The following is a 15,078-nucleotide window of genomic DNA, read 5'->3' on the forward strand; positions in this document are numbered from 1 at the left end:
TATAGGCACTCAATCCACTTAGGCTGAATTAAATTGATAATAGTTTTTGCTACTTTAATCTCACCAACACTGAACCAAAGTATTTAATATGCAATATGTTCTTGAACATGACCCAATAAAACAAGTCGAAAGAAAGGTGTCAGAGGCCATAAATTTATGATTCGGTTTACCATCCCACTTGAATGAGAATAGCATGGAAGTGGTTTATTGTGGGAGGATGAAACACAAGAAATGGAAGCCCACCACCTTTGGTAAAGTATCAATCAGCTAAAATAATGCAAGAGCATACTTTTAATAAGACTACCACCCACAACAGTTACTTTGCCAAAATAGGAAAATACCGTATTCCCATGTTTTATGGATCAGGGAAAAAAGAAAAGCCATTTAAAAAAGAATGACTACATTTTGATCTTCCATATCTGAATTACTCTTGGACTTTGCTGAATTTACAAAGATAAAAGATTTTAATTTCAGACGAATAGGGCTCTTAGTATAAAAAAAGGACCATATTATTTTGTATTTTCTAAATGATTTTCTACTTGTATAGAAATCTATAATTTATAAAAATATCTTCTATTTATCAGAGCAGAAGTAAGTTTCTTAGGTAAAATAAAAAGTACCCAGATACCACTTCAAAAGCTGTCAACTTTTGACTGACCCTATATGTAATTCACGTTTGATCATTAGACATCTGAAATACAAGTCCGTGAATCTGCTTATTATTTTTTCCAATAATAAGGAATTTCTTTTCAAAGCAAATGCCAGAAAACTATTTCATAAAACTCTCCATGCTATATTGGTAAATTCCTTCAGTAAAATAATTTAAGTATTAAAACGTACCAGAGTAAAAACATCATAGAATATTCAGCCAGAAAAAAACCAACTCCTCATGAAAGAACAAAGAATTTCTAATGATGTATTAGAGGAATTACTAAATAGTAGAAACAATACCTGCTGTTACTAGACATTTCTATACTAGATATATCAACTAGAAAGTTAGTTCACTAAATGTCAATTTATAAACTACATTTGTACTGGTTACTTTTTGCGACCTGACTGATAATAGGCCCCAGCTCAGAGACTTTCTCATCTATCTCCCTTAAGTGTAACAGAGAGTAGCATTCTGGCCCTATTACTTCAAAATGAAGAAGACTGTTCTCTGGGGAGAAAGAAAAATTAGGGAAATTATTGCCTAGAAGTTGCCCCAAACCTTTCATTTCTAACCTCTTGGAATGTGGCGCTAAAGGGAGGTAAAAGCCCAAAAGACTGTGCGGAAAACCCCAAAAGACTGTGGCACTGCAGCCAAGCATACTTCTCTGACTTCAGAGAAGTTACTAAACAAGACTCAGTTTCCTCATCATTAAAATAGTTACCTTGCCCTAGCGGGTTTGGCTCAGTGGATAGAGCGTCAGCCTGTGGACTGGAGGGTCCCTGGTTAGATTCCGGTCAAGGGCACATATCCAGGTTGTGGGCTCAATCCCAGTAGGGGGCGTGCAGAAGGCAGCTTATCAATGATTCTCTCTCATCATTGATGTTTCTCTCTCTCTCTCTCCCTCTCCCTTCCTCTCTGAAATCAATAAAAATATATTTTAAAATAAATAATAGAGTTACCTCTCATCAGAAAGTTGTTTTGAAAATAAAGTAGTAAAATAAAACTTGTACTGAACAAAGAGGCCCTCAGTCCAAATTAACTTCATCCCTTCCTCCCAAAGTAAAATACTACTTGGGAAACTTCTAAATACTGCTTTCAACTTTCCCTTAAATATAAATAAAACTATGTAATCAGCCTATCACCCTAAAACACAAAAAAATTTGAATAAGAAATTCACTTTGATTTATTTCATAAAAACAAGTAACTTTACTTCACAAAGCCCTACTACAGGCACCTCATAATCCCTTAGGAATTGGGTGATGGCTCAAACTCATATATCATCAACTTTATTATATAAGTAGTGATAATCACTAAAACACCTCAAAAAGTACAAACAAATCTCTAAAATCAAATAATAGTAAAAAAAAAATTCAACTCCATATTATCAATCTTAAACATTTGTAGGCAGTATCACAGATGCACATTAGTGAATATGATAAAAGGCTGACAGACAAAAAGTGATCAGAAAGACAGACAAGATAGAAGGAGAGGAGAAGAAAGAAGAGGGAAGAAGGGTAGAAGAAATGAAGGAAAGAAAAAAAAATTTAACTTCAGTAACTCAAAAGATATTCAAAGTGTGACAGCTGGGTGTGGAGAATTATTTTCTCATTTTGTTCCATGCTCCACCACATTCCCTTGTAGTCAAAGAGAACTCTACACTTGGGTGAGTTTTCAAAGGCACACCAAAAGTGGAAAAAAACTCAGCATTTTTTTAATATTAAAAGAGTCAACATTGCTAATAAGAGATCCTCTGAATTACTTAATCTGTGGCTTTCCTATGGTAGTCAAGCAATATATATATATATATATATATTTATAAAAGGCCAGCGACTGGAATGGCAAAACAACCAGAACGACCAGTGGCTATGCATGCAGTGTAGCAGCCAACCAGTAGCAGCCAACCAAGCCTGATCCAGACCCTGATTGGTCGCCCACCCCTCAACCCCCCCACCGGCCCCGCCTCCGGTCGGCCCCCAACACCCTGATCCGGGGCAGGGCCAGCCAGACAACTGCCCGCGGCCCCTCCCCCCAGCCAGCCCGGCCCAATGGGCCCCATCGGGGCAGGCCAGCCAGACCCCACCCATGCACGAATTCATGCACTGGGCCTCTAATAAATAATAAAAGCAGAACATTCTTTAGTCATCAACAGTCTCGGTCTATACCAAATGAAGACTGATTTAAGTCTAGCCATAACAATAAATCACATCACCTACTACTTTATTCCTAGAGAATGTCAGACTGTTTTCTTCACAAACTTTTCATTTTTCTCTGGTTCTACAGAAAATTAAAAGTACAAAGGCAAGATCTTAACTTACATTTTCATAGTTAACCTTTTGCACTCGGATGTCGAGTGTGACTCGACACGGTTAGCATTAGAATAAAGGAATCAAGAAAAAAGCAAGCGAGTGCAAAGGGTTAATTATTGAAAATAAAGGCATCTAGAACGTCTATGAAGCAATACAACACAAAAATATTCTCACCTGAGAGTACACTAAATTTGCAGAAAGAAAACTTTCTACTTTTACTTTTCTGCTAGAATGTAAGAAATGTGCAAACGGCAATAAAGGAAATAGAACCTCTTCATGAAATGTCTCCCTACAGTAAACTATAACAAAAGGAGCCTAAATTTTGTTCAATGATACATAAGAAATGTTCAACACAGTAAGCATTTCAAATGTTATATAGATATGTGTGTTTGTTTAATTAAACTGACAATTATAACAACAAAAAAGGAATCATGGTATCAAAATGGATATATGAGGTTCAATTAACAGGTGTGTAGGTGTGTGTGTGTGTGTGTGTGTGTGTGTGTGTGTGTGTGTGTGTTTAAGCTTTCCTTACCCAGGACAGGAGCCTTTTACACTGCTCAACTTAGGAGATGGAAATGGTATTAACTACCATTTTGCTTATCTGACTTTATAATCTCTAAAGCCTTCTAGCCTTATATTAGAAGCCAAAGGGTTCCAACAGACAGACAGTTTTAAAGAGTTAAAATATAATGTTAAGATATCTTCCATGATTCACCAGCTTGCAATGAAGTCAAAATGTTCAGATGATCAGTGACCAAAATTAGCAAAAGAATTTTCATTGAGTGAAGTGGGTAGGAATGACAGATAAATTTCATTGTGTGGACTAAGGAAATTAATATGATAGGATCATAATCCCTTATGTAAAATCCTTGGGTCCAGGTATGCTTCAGATTTTTGTGTTTTTAAAAAGGTCAGAGAGAGCCTGGCCAGCATAGCTCAGTGGTTAAGTGTTGACCTATGAATCAGGAGGGCACTGTTCGATTCCAGGTCAGGGCACGTGCCAGGATTGCGGGCTTGATCCCTAGAAGGGGGTGTGTAGGAGGCAGCCAATAAATGATTCTCTCTTATCATTGATGTTTCTATCTCTCTCTCCCTCTCCCTTCCTCTCTGAAATCAATAAAAAATATATATTTAAAGAAAAAAGGTCAGAGAGATATTGTAATGTCTATGTATAGTGTCAGGGGAATATACTTAAAATATCAGGGGAACCACTCTGTAAAGTATATGATTGCCTAACCACTATGCTATACACCTAAGACTAATACAAAATAATATTAAATGTAAACTGTAATTGAAAAATTAAATTTTTTAAAAGTTCAGAGAGAGCATATAACATATATTATGTATCACTGCTAGCTAGATTTATGAATCTAAGATAGCCCACACAAATATATTACTATTTCTATAGCAAAGTATGTGAATATTCTTTCTAAGTAAGCTTTAAAACTATTTTAAACAAGCCCATAATAGTTTGTATCTGGTTTTGCTCTTGCCACCAAACTTTTGGAGAAACAAACAAAAAAATCTTTCAGTTTTTTGGAGAATTTTTTTTTTTTTTAGATAAAGGATGTTGACTATATATCCAATACCACTACATATCAAAGTACAAAGACATTTTCAAAATATATACAGCTAATTAATTTATTGGAGATGTAAAAGTACACCCAACTAAAATTTAGCCAAGTAGAAAGATGTTCCTGTCAAAAATAATCTTAAAAATTATGAAATGCAAAGTTATTTCTTTTTAATTCATTCAAATAAATGAATGTTAAACTACTTAAAAATAAATTGTTAGAGAACTCTGATACTACTTGCAGTCATTTGCACTTCTTTGTATTTGACCACATGTTGCATTTTCCCTAGCTTTTAGTTTTCATATTGTTCGAGATTTCAGGAATTTGGTGTATTTCCCATTCATCTCTTCACTTGCCCCTCTTTTCTATTTAAGTGCCTATTTTGTACAATGTAATTACGCACTCTGGATGTAATGCTTCTCAATTTTCATGCTTTGACACAAGGATAAGTTTTAATTGGTTGTAAAAAATGCCCTAAGTAGTTACAGTTAAAGTACCACATTTTATAAAGGGTTTCAAATAGGTGTATGGGTATATTCAAAATTTTCATTATGATAATACGATTCTCACTTGTATTCTGACATTCTTAATAGGGAAAGAAGTGGCTTTATCACACTGTGAACTACATATAAAACCTACCAGGTAATTTATCTATGTCTATAACCAGGGAAATTGCAATGGCCCATATGTAAATATCAGTTGCATGTATCATGGTAGAGGAAAGTTTGAGAAGTGATGCTCTAAAACATTCCAAGATGTATCAAAGTCTCCAGAGAGAATACTCAGCTAATCACTAAAATATGAAAAGAGTTGTTCTCCTGTCCTGTACTTTATCTTTTGTGAGAGGTGGGAAAATCCTTGTCCAAACCTGAAAAAAAAAATAGTTGCATGCCCCAACTATTCTTTTTTCTTCTTCTGATTATTCTTATTTCCTTCAGTAACAAATTAATTGTCCAACACCTCACATCTAGTGAAAAACACACTAGTGTTTCGTGATACTATGGTTGAGAATCACTTTAGAGCAGCGATTTCCAACCTTTTGCATCTTATAAATTAAGTAGAGCCCACGGTGCATGGGATTCGTGCACTGGTGGGAGGCGTGGCCTGTGGGGATCAGCCCAGTAAGCCAAGCAGCTGTGGACCCGCTCATCCTGGTCAGCCAAGCTGAGCTCCCATTGTGGGAGCACACTGACCATCAGGGGGCAGCTCCTGTATTGAGCGTCTGCCCCCTGGTGGTCAGTGTGCATCAAAGCAACTGGTCCACCAGTCATTCTGCCACTCGGTCACTGGGCTTTTATGATATAGGATAGGATTACTAAAATTCTGCAGCACACCAAAAATATGTACATATTGCTAATATGACAAAAAAATTAGGTATAATTTTGATTCATTCACACTGGATGTCTATTGTTGTATTGGCTATTGTCAATTTTTTACTTGATGATCAAAGGCAGGGGTGGGGAAAAAACAGCCTGCACACCATATAAAGCTCTCAAAATCATTTGGTTCTGGCCCTGCCAAAACATTAGGGGTGAATTAGTTAAAAATTAAATGTTTGACCAAATATAGCAGGCTAATTCTTAAGTTGGTAATTTTGTATGGCTCAGAATCCTATATAATAAAAGACTAATATGCAAATCGACTGAAGGGTGTAACGACCTGTAGAACGACCGGTTGCTATAATGTGCACTGACCACCAGGGGGCAGGCACTCAATGCAGGAGCTACCCAAGCTCACAGGCCCCGACCAGTGACGGTGGGGGGCATGGCCGGCAAGTGGGTGGCACCAGGCCAGCCAAAGGCGGGTGCCAGCGGGGGCCCCCCAATTGCCCCGCCGGTCGCCTCACAGATCGGCCCTGATCGTCGGCCAGGCTTAGGGACCCTACCCATGCAAGTTTTCATGCACCAGGCCTCTAGTGATATATAGATATCCAAATGGCACTTGGCAGAAAAAAGGTTCCCCACCCCTGAACTAAGGGAAAGAGATCAGTGCCCCTGACCAAATAGTCAGGAATTCCATGTTTTAAAAATTCTTGTAGCACACTGGTGCTACAGCACACCAGTTGTAAATTGCTGCTTTAGGGAGAATGAAAATTAAAGGTACAGTTTTGAGAAATTTCAGTCTTAGGGGGAGTTAGAGTGAAATGAGATGTAGCTATGAAAACTTATACTATCTTTTGAGTGCTCACTCTGGATAAGGGTCATTTACTGACATTACTGTTTTTGTAATTCTCATTCTGTTGCAAGGTAAATATTAATATGTCCTTTTGCTCATATGATATTGAAAGTTTATTCTGAAGTGACATGCTCAAACTCTCTCAGCTTAGTAAGCTACAGAGGCAGCACTGTCCCTTGCACCATACCTGCTACTACAGGAATATCTACAGAGGGGCACGGAGGTCCTCTCAGTATTGCAAAATGACGACTGAAACGTAGCCATAGAATCTTGAAGCTGGAAGAGACCTCAGCAGTCAGTGAACTCTAATCCCACAATCCGTGCATGACTCCCATTCACTCTTTATCCATCTGTCCCTTATACCAGTTTCTCAAAGTGTGTCAGAGTACCCTGCGCCTGTTTCAGTATCCCCTGCGGTACCATTTGAAATGCAGATTCCTGAGCCCTACACCAGACACACTGAATCAGAATATCTGGGGGTGGGGTCTGAGGACCTCCACTTTTAGCCAGCACTCCAGGTTGGTGTTTCTCAAACGGTACATCATAAACATCAACTTAGTGAATGACACTCTATTTATTTTTTAGTAAAATGGTTTGGAACAGATTAGATTTGTAGAGCTGGATAGGAATAGAAAATATCAGAGGGCACTGCTCTTAGTACTGTTTCAGAAAACTTTTGTTTCAGTTTTTATATGTGGATTGGGATACAAAAGATATTTCCTTTCACACACCTCAGTTAAAAAACACTGAAGAAATACAGTTGCTTTAAACAATTATTTGTACTTGTTCTTATTTCTCCTTTGAAATAAATTATTGATTTTTTATTTATTTATTTCCTTGTATGGAATAATTCGTGAATAAAATCCTTCCATGTCCTTTTTAGAATCTCAGTTATTCCATTCCAGGAGCTTATTTATCCCCTGATCTTTTTACCCAAGGGCCATGTTTAACTATTGGTTTAATTACTTAATCAGTATTTTACAATATTTTTATTTTTTCTAAGATTTCATAAAATCCAACTCATTCCTATTTTTACTTTGTATTTTATACAACCACCTCATACCTGAAGTCATTTCACTATCTAGATCCTTGAATTGACTCACACATTTTAACTTAGTAAGTTTATATTTTGGTAGGTGTGTCAATGTTTCATGGTCTATATTAGTATTTAATCATGTAAGTCTTTCATTTCCTTAGTATTCCACCTTCTCTCTATATATACTTTTAGATAGAATTCTCTAGCAGCTTGCCTTATGTTACATTTCCATTGTACAATTGATACTTATTTTAATTCTCACCTTATCTTTTTCTTTGAAAGAAAAAAATGAAAACAACCCCAATTAACACATGAGGATTTTTCTGGGTATACCTTTATCATTTTAAAATGATGTCCTGGCGTTTCAAGGAACTGTAATTGCCTTCTACGGAATAATATGCACACATGGGAATGTTGAGTGAAGCTATACGCACAAAGTGCTTTCCTCAGGTATGACTTAAAATATAGAAATCTCTGCAATTCGACTCAGTATGTGGTAACTGCCCTTGAGGTAGTACAAACCTACTGATTGAATGACAGTCACGGAATTTTCAAACTGTAAGATCCTCCATTCAGTCTTTGGCCTTAGTCTTTACTTCCCTCAGCGCAGTGTTCTCAAAGTGTAGCCTGAGGACCACCTGCACCAATTTACCTGGGGCATGTGATAAAAAACGAAGCCATGAAATTACAACGCTCTTATAATTTAGATTATTTTCATTTCACAGTGAGAGGAAGAAAACTGACTAAAAATATAGAATACTACCTCAGACCTATTTTAAAAGGTACCCTTCACAATGAAATGTTAAAAAAACAAGGCAGACTTCAAACAAGTTCAAGAAAAGTGTCATCTTCTTAAGTTAAGCACCTGCTTAAGTTACCATTTTAAAATACAGGTATGCCTCACTGGTGGTGATGCAATATGCCACAGTTAATTGCCTAAATTTACTAATTTAGAACATTTAAATATCACAATTTTAAACATTTTTGCACTTTTGTAAGACAGCAATAATTTCAGGATTTCCTTTAGTACAACAAAAACAGGCATGCCTGTAATGACTCTATTTTCAAAAAGATTTTTTAATAGGGTTGAGATGTGAAGTCTTTATTACTTCTATTAAAGTTCTCTAATATTAAAGTAATTGATATTCATGGTAAGATCCCATAAAACATGGCTCTTGCTTTACCCATGCTCTTCATGAAATGTAGGAAAACATAAACTTTAAGTATGTTAGCTGTTGATTAATAATTAAATATTATGCTTATAATTTTACTGAAAAATATGGCTAACTTTAACTGCCTAGTTAGGTTTTATGAGTTGCACCAGGTTAAGACTGTCTTTTTCTTCTTTCTTTACTACATACAAAAAAACCTTATCAATTACATAGTTTCTTACAGCACAAATGAACAATAATTATTACATATTCACCCTAGCTTTCACTCAAATGTCTAAAAACAATTTTGTTTCAATGGTCTAAGTATAAAGATCAGGTCTTTTAAGGTCAAAGGTGTCATACACTTTTAAAGTTGTATAGCAGAGCTATATGTAACCTAAAAGCAGAGCTATCTCACAAACTCTCAAACCTGGGACCTCTTTTATTTTATTTTTTTTAATTTAGATACGAAGATCAAGATGGATTTTAAAAAGTATGAAAATTGCAAATTTTTGTTAATATCTAAGTCTCGAGTGAAAGATTCTTTCTAAAACTGCCAGAGTACCAAATATATAGCACTGAAAATCAACATAGATAATTCTCCTTTTCAATAGCGAGCATTAAAAATGAAATGCAAATTAAGGCTTCAGTTTCAGAACTTAATAGAGATATGCAGAATAATGAAATGTGAAGTTTGGGAAAATTTGGCAATGTAGAAGCAAACCTTTATCTAAATTCTTATTTTGATAATCAAACCTCAAATGCAAATAACTAGCAATTCACTGTTAGGGTGACTTTTAGGTCACCACAATAAGTTTTGAACTATAAAAACTACCCTGACTTTAAAGACCAAGACCATTCTTGAAAATATTGTTTTAATGAAGCAGTTATTTCATATCTCAAAGAAATATAAGAGACCATCAAATAGCTTTTATTGTGGAAATTACAGATTCCCATTTTAAATATATCCATGGGAAAAGAACTAACATTAAAAGTTTGCTCCAGTGAACAAAATAATGTGCAACTATGGTGTTCTTTAGTAATCAGGAATGCACTTTATATACTCTTGCTATACGTTCAAAAATGAAAAAAACTTCTCTTCCAAACAAGCTTTAAAAAAAAAAAATCAAAGACATGAAATTCACATATTTTGGTGTGCACTAAATTCATCTTACAGAACCATCTCATTCTGACTACTCCAATTGGCCTGTTTTATATGTGATATATTAGGAAGGTCTCAAAACTACCTGAAGTAATGTGATATTTACATTCCATAAAAGATGCTAGATATTTTAAATTATATCTCAGCTAAGATTCTCAGCAATACTTTATATTATATCTCAGCGAAGGTTCTCAGCAATGTCAAAGTATATTTTGCTACTGTCTGGAAACTACCAGAAAGGCCTGGTCTTCAAACTCAATTCCTCTTAATACTAAGAGGACCTTTAAGAATGCACACAGTATCCCAGGAAGCCAAGAAACAATACAGATAAGTTCCCTTTTCTTTTTCTTTTATGAAAAATTGAGTCCAAGTCCATTTTCATCCACAAAATATAATCCCATCTTCTACTGTGGTAGTATTACAAAGCGCCATAGCTGATTTACACAATTTAATACAACCAGTTTCCTTAACATATCAGCAACTTAAGAGTACCTGAGGATTTCCTTATAGTGGAGGGGCAAAATTATAAGTTGGTTTTCTACACTTGGGCTCACCGTGATGCCTTCAAATACTCTATAAACGCTCAGTTTTCGGCTAGACAATTCATTACTTCTCACAAACTTTTCAGACACTTGCTATCCCACACATTATTTCACAGATTTTTCCTTACAGGAGGCATACATCTGAAAAAGTCACTTAATAATGAATTTCAAAGTCACTATTTATTGTGTATATATAGGCTGTTAAAATGTACCAAATTTCTCCAAATACTTAAATTTTGAAGGAAATTAGGATCAATCTGGTCATGGTTATTTGCCTTCAGAATCAAGCTGGTTAGTACACTAAATGCTAGATATACTACACTACCCAGTCCACCCTTCCCCACAAAAGTAACTGTCACAAACAACAGAAGTTACCCAAGAAAGAAACCTGGGAAAGAGCAAGCAAATGTCGCTCACTATAACCAGAGAGGTCTTCTGTACAATGCTTCTTTGGGTTTTTAATAATTGTCTCCATTTATAAGCTGCAATCTTTCCACAAACTTATCTAGCATTAAATATCCTAGGCCTCCAATTCCGTAAATTACACTATCAATTAAAATCCTTATTTGAAAATAAGTTTTCAAATAACACTTACTTGCAGATTAACGTGAAATGAACATTTAAACAATCTTAAAATATTAGTAATAGCAGCTGAAATCTAAATACTGAGAATCCTAAATTGGCTTCTGTTGTGGGAACTTCAGTGAAAGAAGCTTTCTGGGGTGTTGCAAGCCCAAAAAAGCATCCTCTTGTAAACAGTTAAGGACCCTTATATCACTACTAACAGCCATCCAGGTCTCCTGTATGAAGAGTTTGCATACTTACCCAGGAAGGCAAATGGAAAGTACACTGGAAGAAGATGAACTGCGGCAAAGCCTTTGTCATATGATAGTGACCTATAAAGTATCAAATAAAGGCACATCATCAGTATGGTAGAGCTTTACAAGAGTCCCAACTCCTGCGACATCTATGAAGGATCCGGAAGCTAGAAGTCCATCTCCCACCAACCCCTCCCCTTCCTCCACCCCCATGCTGGACCTGTGGGGGCAATAAAGGCCAAGAAGTTCCCCGCATTCAGAGGGCAGAGGCCGAGGGTAGCCCAGCTGGCATTTCAAGGTGTCTCAAGCACCCTCTCTCCCTACTCCCCGTATGTGCAAAGCAGAAAGTTGATCCATTCTGCAAACCCACAACCCACACCGTGATCATTCATCAACTTGCACAAGTGATCGCCACCCCCAGGACAAATACACCAGTAAGTAACCAAATCATAGCAATCGATCGGCAGCCGGAGCCTCCTAGGTGCCCAGGAGCCGGCAGGAGGTAGCACTGCGATGGCAGCGGATCCAGGTAGCGCAGCCCTCGGCCCTGCAGATCAGGGCTGCCACCCACAGCCGTCGCCCAAACGCCGGGCTCCGGTCACAATCCCGAGATTGGAGATAGGAACCGAGCGAGGAAACACGTTACCAGTGCCCAGGGCGGCAAGTGCAGGGCCACCAGTTCGGGGTTGGGGGAGCTAGGAAACGGAGAGGGAGGCAGGGAGCAAGAGATCCCACCCTGGCTTTGTTGCTGGTCACCATCAAGTTTGCATCTTGGTACAAAATGTCGATCTTAAAGGCTGACAAGACAGAGGCAGAGGGAGAAAGAGAAAGGGAATAGAGTCCATCTTGCTTTGGGGAAGAGGGGAGAGAGAAAAAAAATTGAAGTGCAAATCCCACACTCCGGGCGTAAAAGTCCGCTAAACACCTTTTCATAACGGAGGAGCAACGCGTGGGGTGTCCCCGTACCCGTGGCCGCTCGAACTGGCGGCAATCTGAGCAGAAAAGCCTCCCTCTCCTCCTCTTCCTCCTTCTTCCCCTCCTCCTCCTCCCTCTCCTCCTCCTCCTCCTCCTCCTCCTCCCGCGGGCCCCGGCGAAGATCCCGCCGCCGCCACCGCTGCTGCCTCCGCTGCCCCCCGGGGAGGCACCGCCGCCTGGCCCGGCGCTGCCATTCCGGGCTTGGACCGCACGGTGCGCGTGGGGCCGGGCGCCGGGTGGCCGTGCGGGGACGTCCGCGCCGGGGACCCCCGCGCCCCCTCGCCGCGGGCTGGCTACCCAAGTCGCGCGAGCAGAGGTGGTGGCGGCGCGCAGGGGGGCGCGCGCGAGAGAGCCCCCACGCCGCGAGTGGGCCACCCCCGGGGATGGCGGAGAACGCCCCTCCCCTGGCGGGGAAAGTACCCCCGTCCCCGGCGGCGCGGCGGCCGCGGCCGGGAGAGGAGAACTGGACGTGTCATTAGCAGGACGGGCAATGGTTTCAAAGCCCCAGGCCAGTGGATCATTAGCGGAGGCCGAGCTCGTTCCGTCCCCATCCCCCACAACCTCCACCCACCTTCCCCTCCGCGGCTCCCCCCACCTCGCGAAACTTTTCTACAAGATCCACCTGGACTGATTCGTCCTCAGACAGTTAAAATACCGACCAGACCCTGCACCCCGGGAGGGAAGGGGGATGCACGCTTTATTTTCCTTCCTACAGAAAGGAAAGCAAAAAATAGCTTCTCTCTCCGTCTCTCCCTCTCGCCTCCCCCCCACACCCCCCCCCCCCTCTGTCGTACATGTTGTGTCTTAGCTTTTTGCATCGTTTCGTTTTACCTTCCTCATTTAGCAGAAATGATCTCGGATATTTCACACATGAACGTGTGTCCAGATTCTTGGATTCGGGGTCCTTGTAAAATTACTGGACTCGGGGTTTGGTCTCAGTTAACGTTAAGTTTCATCCAATACCAAAATAAAATAAAAATAATAATACATTGCTGAGGGTGAGCGAGCGAGACGAGACGAGGTGGAGGAGGAAAAGAAACCTCGAGTCTGATTTCTGTAATCGACCAGCGACCCGGATCGCGGCCAATACCGGGGGAACACGAGTGTGGCTCGAGAGGGCTGGGGAGCTCTTCCTGGAGGCATCGACCCCATCCCCGGATAAAGGATCTGCAAGTTTTCTGTCATCGCGACCGTGCAATGCCACAACTTACCTTCCGAAATGAGACTTTACACAGCCAAGGCCTTCCTCCTCCCCGCCGCCGCCACCCCCAGCCTTGCTCTCTCCACCTTAAACTTATTGACACAACATAATCCCACATTCAAGCAAAATCCTGACACAGCCTCCCTCCCTCCTCTTCCCCCTCCTCTCTCTCTTCCCTCCCGTTCTCTCTCTCTCTCTCTCTCTCTCTCTCTCTCTCTCTCTCTCTCGTCCTCCCCCCCCCCCCCCCACCGCGTTCCCTCCCTCTTCTGTCTCCCCTTCTCCCTCGCCCTCTTCCCTCTCCCCCTATTCTTCCTCCCGGCTACTCCGGCACTAAAACAGCACTTTCTCTACTCGCCGCGCATTTGGGAAGGGCTGGGGGGCGAGAGGGCAGCGATCCGCGGGGCCGGAACCCCCGAATCCCAACTCTCCAGATGAACGAGCAACTGGGCTGCTGTTCCCCGGTTCCCCGGCGCACACGAAACGTTCCATAAACCCGCCGAGGGCTGGCTCCCCCCCGTACCTTCCTCCCCGGCCCCTGCCCCGGCTCCCCAGGCCCCACCTCCCCGGCAGCCGCGACCAGGCTGCGATCCCACGTACTTTCGCCAAGATGAAGTTTGGGGCTCCCCGGGCGGCCACGAGCCGCCCGCCGGCGCGAGGGCTGTTGTTGTTTTCCTCGGGCTGCTCCTGCCCGCGCCCCGGCCCCCCGCGCCCCTCTCGGGCGGCGCTGCCCGGGTGCCGAGAGGTGCTGGTTGCAAACGCAGCCTGGCACCGGCTGGCCTACTACTCCCCAGCCCGGCCCCCAGCCTCCCGCCCGCGGGGCACTGCCTCCGCGCCCCCCGCCCCCCGCCGGCGCGGCCGCCGCCGCGACCCTCGCCCCCGACCTCTCCCGACCCAAAGTTTTGGCGGAGGGGGAAAGTGCCCGGGGAGCGGGCCGGCTGGCGGCGGCTCCCGGCGCGCGGGGCTCCCTCCGGCTTCCTCAAGTCCACCCTACCGGCTGCCGCCGCCGCCGCCGCCGCCGCTGCTCCTGCCGCGGAGTCCTTGGGGCTGCAGCCGGGCGGCTCGCAAGGCAAACAGAAAGTGCGGGGAGAGCGCCCGGGCAGGGCTGCGGCTGGGGGGCGCTTACCTCGCGGGCTCGCCGGCCGCGAGGGCGTGTGTGTGGCTCGCCCTCCGCGGCCAGTCAGGGGTTCTCTATGGGAAAGTGGAGAGGAGCTCGCGGAGCCGCTCTGCCTCCGCTTCACTGTACACTGCTCCACATACAGTACATGCAACCCGGAGAGACTGAAAACACTCACTTTATATAAGGCGGCCTGCCATTGGCCCGCGCCCTGACGGACAGGCCGCGCGGCCAAACAGAAGGCCCGTTACACCCAAACACACGCGCGCACACACACATTTCACAGAGACACACAAAGATCATCACATTTTCTATTTTCTAATGTTCGGGACCTGTAGACAGTAGGAGAGGGACAGGTAGAGAGGCCCG

At 42.1% G+C, this 15,078-nt stretch overlaps 1 protein-coding gene across 11 annotated transcripts in view; it reads right to left on the reverse strand.

The window, feature by feature from the left end:
- The window catches only part of BBX (BBX high mobility group box domain containing), a 299,144-nt gene extending 284,289 nt beyond the window's left edge, over positions 1 to 14,855 (reverse strand). For 6 of the 11 annotated variants that reach the window (XM_079766288.1, XM_079766287.1, XM_079766284.1 and 3 more), the window contains exons 1-2: positions 14,719 to 14,855; positions 11,427 to 11,497 (exon numbers count right to left, since the gene is read on the reverse strand). The gene's annotated coding sequence lies outside the window, so the exon portion shown is untranslated. Of the gene's footprint in view, positions 1 to 11,426; positions 11,498 to 12,385; positions 12,402 to 13,605; positions 13,704 to 14,586; positions 14,611 to 14,718 lie in introns of those variants that run through there. The other 5 variants (XM_079766293.1, XM_079766296.1, XM_079766295.1 and 2 more) reach the window with 5 other exon arrangements.
- Positions 14,856 to 15,078: the final 223 nt, after the last annotated feature.

The sequence above is a fragment of the Cnephaeus nilssonii genome (genome assembly GCF_951640355.1).
Source record: "Cnephaeus nilssonii genome assembly, chromosome: 3".
In the NCBI taxonomy this organism is placed as follows: Eukaryota; Metazoa; Chordata; class Mammalia; order Chiroptera; family Vespertilionidae; genus Cnephaeus; species Cnephaeus nilssonii.